Below are 18354 nucleotides of genomic sequence, written 5' to 3'. Positions count from 1 at the left end.
CCTCAATGATTTTCATAATAATGTCTGGGAACTTGTCTGCTGCCTCTTGGTTGGCAGAAGCTGCATCTCCTCTTCTCTTGACATTTTTAAGCCGTAACTCTTTCTAAAATTATCAAGCCATCCTTTGCTAGCATCAAATTCTGCAGCTTTAGATCTTTCATGTTATTTTTGCTTTAAATTGTCATATAATGACTTAGCCTTTTCTCAAATTATATTAAGAGTCTATGGATATGCCTTTCTTATAGCAACCTTGTTCCCACAATAAAGCTACATTTTCATCATGAGATAAAAAAGTATTTTGCAAAAAGTGCAAGGTTTTGTGCCTTCTGGCAGAGCTGCAGTGATGGCGTCACCAGTTTCCCTTTTTTTTTTTTTTTACAGTGGTCCTTTATATTAGATTTGTGTTTCTTTAAATTGTCAGCACTGTACATGTAGACCTCAGTCTAAGGTACATATCAGACATTCAACTTTTCCTTGTAATGTCATGACTTTTCTCTGCTTCTTAGGAACACAACCAGCATCACTAGTGGCACTTTGTATGAGTTCCATGGTGTTAGTCAAGGTTTATGATATTGAGCTAAAGATGGTGAAAAATATATGCATGAACCTCAAGACACATTTTGTTGCCATATACAACTTACTGGAGAGATGAACTGCTCTGGCAGAGATAATTAGCATCACACAGTGTTTTAATGAATACTCGCAATGTTTGAGCTTACCACTATAGCTACAAGAGATGGCTATGAAATTATTTTGGTAGTACAGCATGTACTACAGTTAATTTTATGCAGTTATAATTTAATACTGCATCTTCACTGTTTATATTTGTCTTGCTTATGAATGGCACCATGTACGGTCTGTGCATGCATAAGTTTTGATAAATTTTAACTTTTTATAATAGATTTGTATATATTTTATGGTAGAAAATGATAAAAATAGATTCGTATCTACATTTATTTTATGCTTTCATGACCTTAATTTTTTCTTAGTTTTTTCAATATTTCTAGACTATGAGGTTTGTCTGTAAGATTTTTCAGATTGTCGCTAATCTCCAAAAAATTTCTAATACATTTATTGAAAAAACTCACATATAACTGGACCCAAATAGTTCAAACCTGTGTTGGTTAAGAGTCAACTCTATATATCTTCTTCAGTGAAATGTGTGCTCAAGCCCTTTTGCCCTTTTTCCTTTTAAAGGAGACAGGGTCTCACTCTGTCACCTAGTCTAGAGTGTAGAGGTGCAGTTATAGCTCACTTTAACCCCCAATTTCTGGGCTCAAGGAATCCTGCTGCCTCAGCCTCCTGAGTAGCTAGGACTACAGGTGTGTGCCACATGGCTGGCTAATATTTTAATTTTTTGTAGACACAGGGGTCTCACTGTGTTTTCTAGGGTGGTCTCAAACTCCTGGCTTCAAGTGATCCTCCCATCTCCGTTGCCCATTTTTAAATTGGGTTGTTTATCTCTTTGTTGTTGAGTTATAGGGGTTCTTTATGTGCTCTGGATAACCCTTATCAGATGTATGATTTCACAAATATTTTCTTTCATTCTGGGAGTTTTACTCTGTTGATAGTAGCCATTGGTGTACTAACGTCTTTAATTTTTATTAAGTCCAATTTATCTGTTTTTTAATTTTGTTTCCTGTGGTTTTGGTGTAGTATTTAAGAAACCATTGGGCCGGGCATGGTGACTATTGCCTGCAATCCTAGCACTTCGGGAGGCTGAGGCGGGTGGATCACCTGAGGTCAGAAGTTCAAAACTAGCCTGGCTGATGTGGTGAAACCTCAACTCTACTAAAAAATATATACAAAAAAAAAAAAAAATTAGCCAGGCATGGTGGCACATACCTGTAATCTCAGCTACCTGGGAGGCTGAGGCAGGAGAATTGCTTGACCCTGGGAGCCGGAGGTTACAGTGAGCCAAGATCATGCCAGTGCACTCTAGCCTGATCTAGGGTGACAGAGTGAGACTGTTTCAAATTAAAAAAAATTAAAGAGTTGCCCATTTTTCTGGTAAGAATTTTAAAGCTCTTAAATAGGTCTATGACCCATTTTAAGTTAATTTTTATGGGTAGATATCCAGCTTTCCCAGCACTGTTTTTGTTGACGAGACTGCCCTCTCCTCCATTGAATAGTCTTGGCTCCCTTGTTGAAAATCATTTGGCCATATATGTGACTTTTTTTTCTGGGCTCTGTATTTCATTCTGTTGGTCCATATGCCCATCCTTATGCCAGTACCATACTGTTTTGATTACTGTATTAAATGTTTTATTTTTAATTGGCTATTTTATTACCATTAATGTGTGCCTTTAAAAATGTTGCTAATATATGTTCATCCCTTGTATCTATGAAGGACTGAATCCAGGACCTTCCTTGAGCACCAAAATCTGTAGATGCTCAAGTAAGTCCCTAATATGTAATGGCATAGTTTTTGCACATAACCTGTACATATCCTCCCATATACTATAAATCATTTTTAGATTACTTATAATACCTAATACAATGTCAGTGGCATGTAAATAGTTGTTTTTCTGTATCGTTTAGGAATAATGACAAGAAAAAATATGTACATGTTTAGTACAGATGCAGTTTTTTTTTTCTGAATATTTTTGATCTGCAGTTGGCTGAATCTACAGTGTGGAACCCACAGATGCAGAGGGCTGACTGTATGTCTTTAAATTTTGCTTTTAATGGTTTATAGTTGGCAGTACTCCAAAAAGAATGGCAAATATTAAATTTATTATAAATACTGATGGATTTATACTAGGAAAAAAATGTTAAAGCAAGCAAATTGTTGGTTATTTAATTCATATTGTAACTTTGGAGATTTGAGTATTAGAGAGAAAAGCATGAAGACAGAAAGGGAAATATTTGTCTTGCTTGCAGAATGTTATAATGAGAAAACAATCGTGTAATCTAGTAAATTTTTCTTGAATTTTATGTTAAATGCTACTTTTATTTAATTCCAAAAGCTATCTACTTACTGAAAATCTTCTGGGATTTCATAAAATAAAATATTTGTATTTTGTAAGGAATATTTTCACTAAGGAGCTAGCAATGGCAGACTCCTAGGCCAGATATGAATGAATATTTAGGTTCTTTTTATGTTACAGGTATCTAATCTTGTGTTCCTTCAGATTTTAAGATTTTGTAGAGACAGGGGTCTCACTGTCTTTACAAAACAGCCAGAAAATTAGGAGAACATTAGATGTCATTTTCTTTTACTTTGTTATTATTTGAATTATATTTTTATTTTTCTGTAGCAGATTTGTGCTGTTTATTTTTTTAATTATAATACTTTCACCATAGTACTTAAATAAGTTGTTTGGGATTTAGAATTATGAAGTAGGAATATTTTGTAACAATTTATTTTGTTATAAATTAAAGGCAAAAATTTCTGAGAAAGCATAATTTTAACCTTTTAAAGTTCATTTTAGTTTATTCTACCCCATGAACTATTTATCTATTTAGAGCACTTAATGCTGTATTGCTATACTACTTATCTCTGTGCTCTTATATATCCCCTTATTGCTCTAAGATAGTAAGTCTTATTTTTTTCCCTGTGTCTGTAGGGCTTGGGACAGTGACTGGGCCATAGTAGGCACAGATAGATGATTATTGGTTGAACAAATGTGGATTATTTATTGCTGATTCAAATTAAGTAGCTTAAAAAAAAAAACCGAACATTTACTATCTCATAGTTTCTGTGGCCGAGGTGTTGAGGAGTGATTTAACTAGGTGGCCCTGGCTTAGGATCTCTCAAGAGATTATAGTCAGGATGTTGGCTGGGGCTATCTAAAGACTTGACTGGGGCTAGTGGATCACTTTTCAGGATGGCTTATGTACATGGCTATTGATGGAAGACCTCAGTTTCTTACTAGTGGTCAGCAGAAAGCTTCAGTTTCTACTGATATGTACGCCTCCATGGAGTTGCTGGAGTATCCTCATGGCATGGAAGTTGGCTTCTTTCAGGGCGAGTAATCTGAGAGAGAGAGCAAGAAGGAAGTCATAATGTCTTTTATGACCTGGTCACACATAGTCACTTCCACCATATTCTGTTCCTTAGAAACGTGTCATTAAGTATAACCAATAATTAAGAGGAGATTAATTAGTCTCTACCTTTGAAAAGAGGAGCATCATAGAATTTGTAGATATATTTTAGAACTAACACTCAATGGGACAGTAATTTATTATTCTCCCTTGGACCTGACCAAAATAGGTCATTTTCTCTCTTTACAAAATACTTTTGTCCAAATGGAGATACATTTGGCCTCCATATTCACAGGTTCCACATCCATGCATTCAACCAACCATGAATAGAAAATATTTGGGAAAAAAAATGTTAAAAATAATTAAACCTCAGTGTGTAATGCTCCCTTCCCTGTGTCCATGTGTTCTCATTGTTCAACACCCACCTATGAGTGAGAACATGTGGTGTTTGATTTTCTGTTCTTATGTTAGTTTGCTGGGAATGATGGTTTCCAGGTTCATCCATGTCCCTACAAAGGAACTGAACTCATTGTTTCCTGTGGCTGCATAGTATTCCGTGGTGTACATGTGCCACATTTTCCCTATCCAGTCTATATCGATGGGCATTTGGGTTGGTTCCAGGTCTTTGCTATTGTAAATAGTTCTGCAGTGAACATTCATGTGCATGTGTCCTTATAATAGAACGGTTTATAATCCTTTGGATACATACCCAGTAATGGGATTGCTGGGTCAAGTGGAATTTCTATTTCTAGGTCCTTGAGGAATCGCCACACTGTCTTCCACAATGGTTGAACTAATTTACACTCCCACCAACAGTGTAAAAGTCTTCCTGTTTCTCCACATCCTCTCCAGCATCTGTTGTCTCCAGATTTCTTTAATGATCACCATTCTAACTGGTGTGAGATGGTATCTCAATGTAGTTTTGATTGGTGTGAACTAGAGGACAGACAGCATGGGGTGGGGAGGTGGGGAGGAATAACATGGGGAGAAATGCCAGATATAGGTGATGGGGAAGAAGGGAGCAAACCACATTGCCATGTATATACCTATGCAACAATCTTGCATGTTCTTCACATGTACCCCGAAACCTAAAATGCAATTATATATATATATATATATATATATATATATATGTATAAAATAATTTTATGTTTGGAAATACAGTATAACAAATTACATAGGATTTACATTGTGTTCGATATTATAAGTAATCTAGAGATGATTGGCAGGCGTGTCCCATCTTTTGGCTTCCCTGGGCCACATGGGGAGAAGAATAATTGTCTTGGGCCACATATAAAATATACCACTGCTAATGATGGCTTATGAGCTAAAGAGAAAACCACAAAAAAACTCACAATGTTTTAAGAAAGTTTACAAATTTGTGTTGCGTTGTATTAAAAGCTGTCCTGGGCCATGCGTGGTCCATGGGCCACAGGTTGGACAAGCTGGATTTAAAGTATACAGGAGAATGTGCATAGGTTATATGTAAATATTATGTCATTTTATATAAGGGACTTGAGCATGGCAGGATTTTGATATTCATGGGGGTCCTGGAGCCAATTTCTTGTGGATATCAAGGGATGAATGTGGTTAAATTTTTTTAAGAGTATGCTTTTATTAAAATATTATACGTTTCATATAAATTTAATTATTTACTTGAGCTAGTTGTTGCTTATTCATAATTTTACTGCAGTTTTTTCACCTAGATTCTGAAAATAAAATAAGGCCATCTTTTAGGTTCTGTATTGCCTATAAAATGAACCTGACACAAATTCACTGCTTCAAGGTTTGTCATAGGTCTTTAAGAAATGAAACACCTCTATCTCTGAGTTGTATTTATATACTTCATGAGAGAAAATCTTAAATTAGCTTTTCAATTTGTAGCTTAAAACATTTGAAATTGTATAGAAATTAAAGTCCTTTTAGTCTAATATTCTTAATTTGCTCATTCAAGAAAAATTTGCATGCCAGGCATTTTACTAGGTGCTGAATATAAGTGAAGAAAACAGACATATTCTGTCTTCTTGGAGTTCATGATCTGCCTGCTGGTAGACAGCTAGATGATAAATATATAAATAGATATTTGCTAATAACATTAAGCGCAGACCATGGAAGAAATGAAGATGAGGTGATAGAGGGTCATGAGAAGGCAGAGGTACTTCTACATTGCCAAAAAAGGCTTGTCAAAGAGGTGACCTTGAAGCTGAGAATTGAAGGCGTTATCCTGGCCAGGAATTTATAGGAAGAAGGGAAGACCCTGCAGTGTGAACAGTTGGTATATGAGGAATTGAAAGCATGCCTGGAGATGTCCGGGGGAGAGTGGAATGAAGTTTGTGAGGTAGAAAGGGATCAGATATCTAGACTTTTAAAGGGCCATGGGAAGGAGTGTGGCATTTATTCAATACACTGAAAGCCACTGAAGGGTTTTAAAGTTATATTCTACAGTTTCTGTTACCTGCCCCCAGGCCCTAAAGCACTTTGTCTGCAAAGGAGAGAAAGTAGGAAAATAATAAGACTATTGTAGTAGTCCAGGTGAAAGACAATGGCAGCTTGATCTAAAGTGTTGGGGTTAAAAAGGATAGATGAGATCTAACCTGTAGGTAGAACCAATGGGACTTAATATGAAGAGTGTGTTGGAGGAGGAAAGCAAGGAAAATACTCAGGTTTTGGCTTGAGCAGTTGGGTGAATGACAGTATTCTTAAATGAGACTGGAGGTCAATGAGGAGAAGTCAAGAGTGCAGTAGCACCATCTCCGCTCACTGCAGCCTCCGTCTCCTGGGTTCTTCTGCCTTGGCTTCCCCAGTAGCTGGGATTACAGGCGCTTACCACAATGGCCAGCTAATTTGTGTATTTTTAATAGAGACAAGGTTTTACCATGTTGACCAGGCTGATCTCGAACTTCTGACCTCAAATGATCTGCCCACTTTGGCCTCCCAAAGTGCTGGGATTACAGGTGAGCCACCGCGCCTGGCCTTATTTTTGAACATGTTACTTTTGCGATGTCTATAAGACACCGAATGGAGGTGTCAGGTGGCAATCAGAGAGCTCAGAGAGTTAGGAGGAGATAGACAGATGGTATTTAAAGTTGTAGAGTAGATAAGAGCCTTTGTAGGAAGAGAACAGCCCTAGAACCTCCAGCTTTTTTAGTTTGCTTACATGAGCCACATTTTGCTTGCTGTGTAAGACAAACCACAGCACAGAACACCTGCACAAACTGCAGCACAGAAGTTTGCTTTCTTTATATTAGTTTGTATTAAAACATGTGCTTTCTTATTTATTTTTCAAAATTTTTGGCAGTAATGGTAGTGTAATATATGAAAAAGAGGTTAACATCTCTACCATGTCTAACATTTGTTGAGTGAATGACTAACAAAGCCTTTTGCTAGCTGTGTGATCTTGAAATTTTACCTCTCTGAGTCTCAGTTTTCTTTTTTCTTCCTTTCTTTCTTTTTTGGATGGAGTCTTGTTCTGTCTTGCCCGGTCAGTAGAATTGCTTGAACCTAGGAGGTGGAAGTTGCAGTGAGCCAGGATTGTGCCGTTGCACTCCAGCCTGGGCAACAAGAGCGAAACTCCATCTCAAGTAAATAAATAAGTAAATAAATAAATAACATAAATTTGTTTCTCACAGTTCTAGAGGCTGAGAAGTCCAAGATTGTACCATTACACTCTAGCCTGGGCAAAAAGAGCAAAACTCCATCTCAAGTAAATAAACAAATAAATAGGCCGGGCGTGGTGGCCTGTAATCCCAGCACTTTGGGAGGCCGAGGCAGGCGGATCACGAGGTCAAGAGATCAAGACTATCCTGGCCAACATGGTGAAACCCTGTCTCTACTAAAGACACAAAAATTAGCTGGGCCTGGTGGTATGCGCCTGTGGTCTCAGCTACTTGGGAGGCTGAGGCAGGAGAATCACTTGAACCTGGGAGGCAGAGGTTGCAGTGAGCCAAGATCCCACCACTGCACTCCGGCCTGGGTGGCAGAGTGAGACTCCATCTTAAGAAAAAAGAAAGAAGAAACCTGGCAGCTCTGAGAACAGGTACCTCAGTCATTGTAGTTTTTTCTAAAAGTCCTTATATTCTTTGTGATTTGGTTTGATTTTAGTACTTTGTGACGTTCATTCAACAACATAATTTACTCTTTTCATTTTTAAATCCTAATAATACACATCTTGAGGGAGACCTTAAGGACTACAAATGCTTGGTTAGAAGCTATTTGTTAGTTTTTAATATTCTGGCACCAAGTCAAAGACTACATATGCTATCTCCAGTCCTGACAATAAATCTAAAAGAGAGGAATTAGTGTTAATGGCAGAGCTGCAATTTGAATCCTTTTTATGACCTAGCCTTATAAGTCACATAGTATCACTCCCAACATTTTACTTATGAGTCCCATTCAAGGGATATGGAGATAAAGGCTTTTCCTTGTAAAGGTAGGAATGTAAAAGAACTTACTAACATTAAAAATCACCACAAAATGCTAGGAACTTTGGGATGTGCTTTTTGTCATGGTGAAAATTTTATTTTGCCCTTTTAAAAAGTTTCTTCTCTTTGATGACCATGTAAAAATGATTTACAGAAGATTTGTGGTCACTCGTGAGTTCTTCCTCTTTCATAGTTTAACTTGAGACACGGTGTGTTAATTATACACAATGGAAGCAATTAGTCAGTGTTTTTAGTCTGGTCCAGAGACCAGTTTTTCATATTGGGCTTAAAAAAAGCAATTTTATTGGATTTACAAAACATATAACTAATTTATAAATTGTTTCTATTGTTGATTTTGTGAAAGCACTAAATTCTACCTCTTGTTTTCTGTGATAATTATTTTGTATTTACTAAATTTACCTTTTGATTAATTCTGGGTGACAGTTTACAGATTTCTCAGGGGCAGTCTGCAAATTTGGTTTCCCTAAAGAAAATTGCAGACCATGTACAGTGCGAAAACATATGTGGCACAGTCTTTCAGTATGTGTATGGAATGTAATGCCAGATTTTCCTGACAGCTTGGAGATGAGAAAGAGCTTTGAGAGCAGCAGAGTGAGAGGACTTGAGTGTGTGAAAAGGGCTGACAACTGTGATATAAGCCACGCCTTTATATTTATGGTTAATCTGGAGAGTAGAATGGTGCTAGTCTGAGATAACTCGAATTGCAGTATTTCTTCACGTAGTATGTCATATTTGACAGGGGAAATATTGCATTCAGGACTTTATATACACCCTCAGATATCAATCTGTCAGACTGTGTGCAGAAAAATCACAGGGAAATACTGAGATAGGTTATTGATTTAATGTTCTGTAGTGAATGGATTATAAAGCCAGGAATAAAACCCAGGAATATGGTGACCCAGATCACACTTTCGGATCTAATCATCTTCCCTGGCAAACTCTTGAATTATTTGCCCTAAATTTTTAGAGCTTGTTTTCTTTTTAGTTTATTGTTTTTCTTTAAACAATCTACTATGATTTAGATATATCCCCTCTAAAATTCAGGTGTTGAAATGTAATGGCCATTGCGATGGTGTCTTAGTCTGTTTTCTGTTGCTAATAACAGAATACCTGAAACTGGGTAATTTGAAAAGAAAAGGAATTTATTTCTTATACTTATGGAAGCTGAAGAGTCTAAGATCAAAAAACTCCCTCTGGTAGGGGCCTGCCTGCTGATAGGGACTCTCTACCGAGTCCCGAGTTGGTACAGGACATCACATGGTAGGTGGCTGAACATACTAACTCAGGTCTCTCTTCCTCTTCTTCGAAAGCCACTAACTAACCCCCATGAGAACCTTAATCCATGAATGGATTAGTCCATTCATGAGAGCAGATTCCTCATGAGCCAGTCATCTCTCAAAGGCCCCACCTCTCAATACTGCCACAATGGAGCATTAAATTTCAATGTGAGTTTTGGAGAGGAGAAATTTCAAACCATAGATGGTATTAAGAGGTAGAGCCTGTAGGACATGATTAGACCATGAAGGCCCCTTTCTTATGAATGGGATTAAGACCTTTGTAAAGGAGGCTTTCTGCATTAGGTTTCTTGCTCTTTCGCCTTCTGCCATGTGAAGACACGTGCTCCTCTCCTCCAGAGGATGCAGCAACAGGGCACCATTTTGGAAACACAGAGCAGCCCTCATCAAACAACTGAACTGGCCAATGCCTTGATCTTAGATTTCTCAGCTTACAGATCCATGAAGAAATACATTTCCATTATGTGTAAACTACCCAGCTTCATGTATTCTATTATCAAGCACAAATAAACACAGAAACGATCATGCTGTTTTCAAAATTGTTTGTTTTTAAAATTATTACAAAGTAAAATTGACCGTTTTGTGGTATACAGCTTTATGGATTTTGGTACATGTGCTGGTAAGTATAACCACTACCACAATGAGGATACAGGACAGTTTTATCACCCAAAAAATGTCCTGCTCTCTGAGAGATTGAGAGTCACAATCTCTCTCACCTCTAACCCCTGGCAACCACCAGTCTGTCGTCATCAATACAGTTTTTTTCAAGAACATCATATAAATGAAATTACACTGTATGTAATCTTTTGAGATTGGTTTTTTGAGTCAGCATAATGACTTTAAGAATCATCCAAGTTTTTATATGTATCAATCATTCATTCACCATATGGATGCAGTGGCTCATGCCTGTAATCTCAGCATGTTTGGAGGATCACTTGAGGCTAGGAGTTTGAGACCAGCCTGGGTATCATAATAAGACTCCATTTTTATGGGAAAAAAAATTTAAAAATTAGCGGTTGTGATGTTGTGCCTATAATCCCAGCTACTTGGGAAGCTGAGGCAGGAGGATCACTTGAATCCAAGAGTTTGAGGCTGCAGTGAGCTATGATGGTACCAGTCCACTCTAGTGTAGGAGATTGAGCAAGATCCTGACTCAAAAAAAAAAAAAAAAACTTTTGCTTTTTTTGAGTTATATGGGTGCATATAGTATGTGTGTCTGTTTACCTGCTGAGGGACATTTGGTTTGTTTCCATTCTTTGGCCATAATGAATAGAGGTGCTGTTAACTTTTGTGTATAGGTTTTATGTGAACATAAATTTTCATTTCATTTCTCTTTCTTTCTCTCTCTCTCTCTTTCTTTCTTTCTTTCTTTCTCTTTCTCTTTCCTACCTTTCCTTTCCTCCCTTCCCTCCCTCCCTCCCTCCCTCCCTCCCTCCCTTCCTTCCTTCCTTCCTTCCTTCCTTCCTTCCCTCCTTCATTCCTTCCTTCCTTCCTTCCTCTTTCTTTTTATTTTTTGAGACAGGGTCTTGCCTTTGTCACCCAGGCTAGAGCACAGTGGTACAGTCACCTTGCATACAGCCTCTACCTCCTAGACTCAAGCAATCCTCCTGTCTCAGTCTCTTGAGTAACTAGGACTATAAGCATGCCCCACACCTGGCTAATTTTTTGTTTTTAATCTGTTTTTTTTTGTGTGTGTGTGGAGATGGGATCTCACTATGTTGCCCAGGCTAGACTTGAACTGCTGGCCTTAAGTGATCCTCCCACCTCAGTTTTTCAAAGTGTTGGGATTATAGGTGTGACCCACCACACTTGGCCCAGTTTTCATTTCTTTAGCGCCAGGGTCAGCAACCCTTTTCTGTAGGGGGCTAGATGAAGTATTTTATGCTGTAAGGTCTCTGTTGTGAGTACTCTGCTGTTATAGTGTGAAAGCAGTCGTAGACAATACATAAGTAAATGGATATGGATGTGTTCCAATAAAACTTTATTTACAAAAATGGATGGGCTAGATTTTGGTACATGGCTGTACCCTGTTTTATGCTAAATACCTAAGAATGGGATTGCAATTTATCATGAGTACATAATAATTAAATGTTTAATTTGATAAGAAAATGCCAAACTTTTAGTTTATTGATTTAAAATATACTTAGTAACATTTGAATCATGGGATGTTATTGAACTCAGGTGGCATGTAGTTCACGCAGCAAGCTCACCTAATTTATAAGACAGGCTTTGGTCTTATGTGGAGGATCTATTTTACCTTCTGCTTTTATTCATATTCTTGTGTGGTCTTTTGGCTTGGATGTATCTTTTCTTCACAGATAAAATACATAGCATTTTTCCAGTAATTTTTATTTGCATTAGTTAAGATATAGTTGAAAATTTTAGGGAGGTTGCCATTTTATTTTATTTTTTTTAATGTATGTATTAGGAGCCAAAGGATTAGAGATGGGGTTGCTAAGTTTTTAAATCAATTAAACAGTTGATTGTATCCTAGAATTTGAGGATAGCTGGATATACTCTATACTCATCACACCATGATGTCTCTTTAGAAGACTTTGTTTCAGTGCCAAACCCAGACCTTTTCAGTGTGGAAGCTAAACCCAGACTGTTTATCCATAAGGGAAACTCACCTACTACATTATATCTCTGTTTTGTGATAAGTGTTTTTTTAATGGCAACTTAGGTGTTAAATCTTAGGTTAGTAGCCAAGTATCCTTGGAATTCTTCTTAGGAACAGCATCCTACAGATTGAAGACTGTTTTTGTTTTTTTTCTGAGGGGTGCGGGATTCACCTTCCATTTTGTTGTGATTCTCTTTGCCACAAAAAGCTGAGATTTGGGGTTAAAGGGCAAGTAAATCATCTTGGATATATCAATAGCTTAATGAAGTTGGAGATGATGAATAAAGCAAAGGAGGTCTATTTTTCTGCTTATGATTTACTGTTAATTTTTTTTTTTTTTTTTTTTCTGGAAAAGCAGTGAAGCCCCAGGCCCATAACAACATCAGGGAGGTGGGAAGAACATTTTGTGCTAATAGTCGTCCCTCTAGTCTTCATGCAGTGGTTGAAAGGCTATGCCCGTGAGTCGGAAGTGCTACTGTTGACATGATATGCTTTTTTAAAAGTGGTAACTATTTGTGGAAAAAAAATATCTTTTCTACTTTCTGTGGGCTTGGGCACTGGCACTTGAATCATTGGTGTGGTAATTGAACATGATCTCCTTTGAGAATCAAATAAAAGTCATAGGTCATCTTCCTAGAATATATGTATGTTCACAAATTTAATATGAAGTTTCAGGGGTTTATTTACCCTCAAGCCAGCATTGTCCAATATAACTTTCTGTGACAATTGAAATGTTTTATATTGGCTCTCTCTAATACAGTAGTCACTAGACACATAATAGCTGTTGAGCACTTCAAATGTATCTGATGCAACTTAGAAACTAGGTTTTTTACTTCTCTGCCGGCTTAAGCTCTTTCATATGCTATAGGTTATAATCCCTATAAAAGAGGTTTTGTGAATGTCATTGTTAGGAATTAAATTTGTTCATTTCACTTCTGCTTTTCGCATTCAAGCAGTAGTTATTGTATCTTGCTTTTCAGTTAAATTTTGATAGTTGTTGTCTCTAAATATGTAACTTCTTTGTAATTCAGGGAGATTTAAAGGCTTTTTTCAGTATTTGATCCTGTTTCTTTCATAATGGAATATCCAGAGTAGGTTTGTCCTGGGCTATTAAGCTTGTTCAGAGAATGTGAGGCGAATACCTATTGAGTCCTCTGTTGTGGGCTCTCCAGCGTCACTTTGTCCTGCAGTAGGAACTCTCTGGTGATTTAGAGCCATTTTTACCCAAGTATTTTAAAAGTGCATTTCCCTTTTGGGAGACCAAAGTGGGCAGATCACCTGAGGTCAGGAGTTCGAGACCAGCCTGGCCAACATGGTGAAATTCCATCTCTAGTAAAAATATAAAAATTAACCGGGCATGGTGGCGTGCACATGTAATCCCAGCTACTCAGGAGGCTGAGGTAGGAGAATCGCATGAACCCAGGAGGCAGAGGTTGCAGTAAGCTAAGATTGGGCCATTGCACTGCAGCCTGGGTGACAAGAGTGAAACTCTGTCTCAAAAAAATAAAAATAAAATAATAAACTAAAATAAATAGTGCATTTCCCATACTTATACATTATTTAGTAACAAGCTGAAAAGTTTATGGGTGACCTCCATACCATCTGATTTTACATATCTGTAGCAGTGGTTCTCAACCTCAGATGCATATTAGAATCAGTTGGGAAACCCATAAAGTCCCTGCCTAGGCTCTAGCCCCAGAGATTCTGATTTGAAGCAGTTGGCTTCTGGGCATCAGAGCATATTTTAAACTTCCTAGTTGATACCAGTATCCAACCAGGGTTGAAAAGCCTTCATGTATGAGATAGTTAGTGGACCTGGGCTGGTTATATTGAGGAAAATATTCGTAATTCGTGACTAATTCATAATTTTTTTCCCCTCCTTTCTAGTTCGAGCCCAGATTTCAAGTCTTGAGTAAAATACCTTCAAGCGAATGGGCCCTATTGTACTCACACATTCAGAACCTGTTATCCAAGGAATTCCCTAAAGGTCAGTGTCTGGGAAGAAAATTTAGTGGGCTTTTGTTTTTCATCTTTACTGTCACTGAATTTACTGATAATTAAAGACTGTTAATTACTTGCGTGTAGACAGGGCTTTTTATATTGACTTGATTTATAGAGCTACCATTATAAATTTGATTACTGTACTGTCATATTTAGGAAATAGGAAATGTATGTTGAGAACTGTTTCTAATAGGCTATTTAAAGGAGGATCTATATTATATGTACACCTATATCCTTATACCCATTTAACATATCTTTACAAAGATATTTAAGAAATTAGTAATGACAGTTCTAGGGAGGGGAACTGGAGCCCTGTAGTGGGATATTTACTTTTACTGTGTATTCTTTTCAGTGTGGTCTTTTAAACCCCATGCATATATTAAATTTCAAAAAAAATTCTTAATGGCTAAAAATGCTTTTTTTAGTTTTATAAATATGCTTATAGTTTTTTCTACTTTGAAAAATAGAAAACAACCTCACATTCCTTGAAATTGTGGGTCTCTGTTTGTTATTTCGTATACTACTTCTTGTGTTGGATATGTTGTTTAGGGACATACATCTGATTTTCTTCTCTTGAACTCAGGTCCTGGATTTCTTTTGCTTTACATTTTCCTTCACCCTTTTTTTTTAAAAATTTTTAAATTTTTATTTTTGAGACAGAGTCTCCCTCTGTCACCAGACTGGAGCACGATCTTAGCTCACTGCAACCTCTGCCTCCCGGGGTTCAAGTGATTCCTTTTCCTCAGCCTCCCGAACAGCTGAGCAGCTGGGACTACAGGCATGCACCACAACGCCCATCTAATTTTTGTATTTTTAGTAGAGACGAGGTTTCACCATGTTGGCCAGGATGGTCTTGATCTCTTGACCTTGTGATCCGCCTGCCTCGGCCTCCCAAAATGCTGGGATTACAGGCGTGAGCCACTGTGCCTGGCCTCTTTCACCCTTTTATTTCACTGTGCTCCAATTTGTCTCTTTTTATCTTTTGCACTAATTCTTATTCGTTCATTTTATTTCCAGCTTAATTAATGCCCCTGCCATTCTTTGCATCACTCAACCTGGAATTCTGAGTCCTCTTGATCTCTTTCCTTTGATCCTGAAAGATACCCACTTCCTAGATTGTTAATCCTATGTTGGTGGTATTACATGTATTCTCTCATACCATTGTGCCCCATCCCTACCTCCACTGGCACTGCCTTTATCTCTGAAGCATCATTAAGATACATGTATCCCACACATCACACTATATTTAGAAATATTTTCTCAGCATATGTTACCCTCCTACTTAACAATTTATTGTTAACCTAACCTGTAAGGCCTTTTAGGTTCTTCCTCTGTCTAGTTTTTCTATGCAAGCCTCATTTCCAGCTTTTCTCCATATTCACCCTTTGTTTCAACTATGCAGAACTACATGGTCCACCCAGCAGCATATCTTGTGCTTTCTTGTCTGTGTACACAGTTTATTTGCTAGAAATAAGTTGTAGTCCATTGTTAGCTGAATGAGCTTCTCTTTAATTTCTGAGACTTAGTTCACATGTCACTTTCTCTATTGGTAGTTAACTGCCTTTTCCCTGTGATCTCCATAGCACTTGGTTTACTTATTTATTATTCATTATAATACTTACTTCATTGCTTGTATTATATTTTTTTACTTAACCGTGATCCCCTAGAGGGTAGAATGTGAATGATTCATCTTTCCATCACTAGGTTCTAGCAGAGTACTTGCATGTAAGAAGTGTTATTAAATGAATAAGAAAATAAATGTTAACATACACAATTTTTGAACTCTTGCTTTATAACCATGTGAGCTCACTAATTCAGTGTTTTTAAAGTTTAGTAAAGGCTAACCTGAGTTTTATGTCTTTGAAAAAAGAGTTTAATAAGTTACTTATAGTAACTTATTAATCAATTATGAGGAAAATGCTCACCTATTTGAAAGAGCTGACTTTTTTTTTTTGGAGACAAAGTCTCACTCTGTTGCCCAGGCTGGAATGCGGTGGTACAGTCTTGGCTCGCTGCAACCTCTTCTTCCTGGGTTCAAGAGATTCTTGTACTTCAGCTTCCTGAGTAGTAACTGGGATTGCAGGTCTGTGCCACCACAACTGGCTAATTTTGTTTTTGTTTTTGATTTTTTTTTTTTTCTTCAGACAGAGTCTCACTCTGCCATCCAGGCTGGAGTGCAGTGACGCAATCTCCGCCTCCTGGGTTCAAGTAGTTCTCCTGCCTCAGCCTCCTGAGTAGCTAGGACTACAGGCGTGCCGGCTAATTTTTGTATTTTTAGTAGAGATAGGGTTTTACTGTGTTGGACAGGCTGGTCTTGAACTCCTGACCTCAGGTGATCCGCCCGCCTTGGCCTTCCAGAGTGCTAGGATTACAGATGAGAGCCACCGTGCCCAGCCTAATTTTTAGTAGAGTTGGGGTTTCACTATGTTGGCCAGGCTTGTCTCAAACTCCTGACCTCAAGTGATCCGCCCACTTCAGCCTCCCAAAGGCGTAAGCAATTGCGCCTGGCCAAGAGCTGACTTTTTAAAAAGTACTTTTAGATGATTTAGAATACTTTTCATGCAAATCACTTATATGTAGTACACGACAATTTGACTGTTATTTAAAGTAGAAAACAGTAAGCTTTTATCAACATAACCAGAGCTTATGTTCTTGAAAGTAATGCTGTATTTATTTAAAATATATTGTTTTGATATTTTGCTTATTCTCTCTTCATTGCATGTCCATTTGAATGTTGACATTTATTTGCCTTTTGTTTTTCCTTAGTTTGAATATAAGGATCGTGGTAGAAATTTACTGTAGTTTCCAAGTTTATGTTCCTTATAGAGTCTTTAATATACATTTAAAGTTGATTGTGTGTTAAATTAGTTTTTAAACAACAGTTGTAAGTCTATAGATCTTGGTGGTCTAGAATTTCTCAGATTTTCAAATAGGAAAATCTAGAAATTGAAATAAAAAATACAGAGATTGAGAAACGTAAGTTCTCTAGGTGTACCTACTCTAAATTTATCAACAGTAGGTGAGGAAAAGGATTCCATATGAAATGGCTGAGTAAAAGCATTTGTATTCTATTCTTCTGCCTAATGCTAACTGAACATAACAAAAAGAATAAAGAACAGGGAAGAAATCTTTTAACTTCAGTAAAATGAGGAGAAAACCATAATCCCAAGCCTCAGACCATGAGAAGAACTGCCAAATATTGTGAACGTTGAAGCAAATTGAGAAGTGTGCAAATATCAGATTTTAAACCCGCCACAGAGCTCTCCCATAGTAGACAGTAAGGGGACTACAAAGTCTTAGGCAAGCTGAAGCTGTAGGGAAAGACACAGATGTACCTTTTTTTTTTTTTTTTTTTTGCAGAAAAGAGTGGCAGGAAGCAGCAGAGTAGAGGGGTTAATATAATGAACCATCTCCTTGGTCTCAGTTGATGCAAAGCAGCCGAAGAGAAGTAAACACTAAATCACAATGCAGACATTCCAGGACTAAACACTCTGCCTTTCTCTAATTCTGCTCCCAGCTCTACTGGCTTCATTACAGTTCTTCAGCCATGTGAAGCACAATCTTACTTTGGCAAGCCTTTTGGTTTTACTACTTCCTTAGCCTGGAATTTTATTCCCCTAGAAATTCTTAGGGATTGCTTCTTCATTCAGGTTTCTGTTCTGGTGTGAACTCCTCAGAAATGTTCCCTGACCATGCAGACTGAAACAGCAACCCTGGGAACATTCTATTTTCAAAGCTTACTGAATTTTTTTCATAACATCAGACATATATTGATTTCTTTATTTTTTTCTTTTACCCATGGCAATTTAAACTCCAAAAGGACACAGATTTTAGTAGGCTTCTGTTCTTCCTCTACATTCTTAGCATCTAAAACATTGCTGAACACATAGTGGTTGCTTAATAATTATTTGTTGAATAAACTATTCAATAAACAATAGGCAACATAGAGTTCCTGTGCCCAGTGTAAGCTAGGAGATCTATATGAGAGGCTTAAGACACATTAGTAGCC

General features: G+C 37.5%; 1 protein-coding gene across 1 annotated transcript in view; it reads left to right on the top strand.

Annotated features, from left to right (window-relative positions):
• Positions 1 to 18354, top strand: part of WDFY3 (WD repeat and FYVE domain containing 3) — a 294837-nt gene that overhangs the window by 59073 nt on the left and 217410 nt on the right. Inside the window, exon 3 of the mRNA XM_037739168.1 lies at positions 14232 to 14331. The gene's annotated coding sequence lies outside the window, so the exon portion shown is untranslated. The remainder of the gene's footprint in view (positions 1 to 14231; positions 14332 to 18354) is intronic.

Source organism: Cebus imitator, unplaced genomic scaffold (genome assembly GCF_001604975.1).
Source record: "Cebus imitator isolate Cc_AM_T3 unplaced genomic scaffold, Cebus_imitator-1.0 Scaffold64, whole genome shotgun sequence".
NCBI classification, from domain to species: domain Eukaryota; kingdom Metazoa; phylum Chordata; class Mammalia; order Primates; family Cebidae; genus Cebus; species Cebus imitator.
The sequence above is the reverse complement of the archived record's forward strand: the minus strand, read 5'-3'. Positions and strand labels throughout refer to the sequence as shown.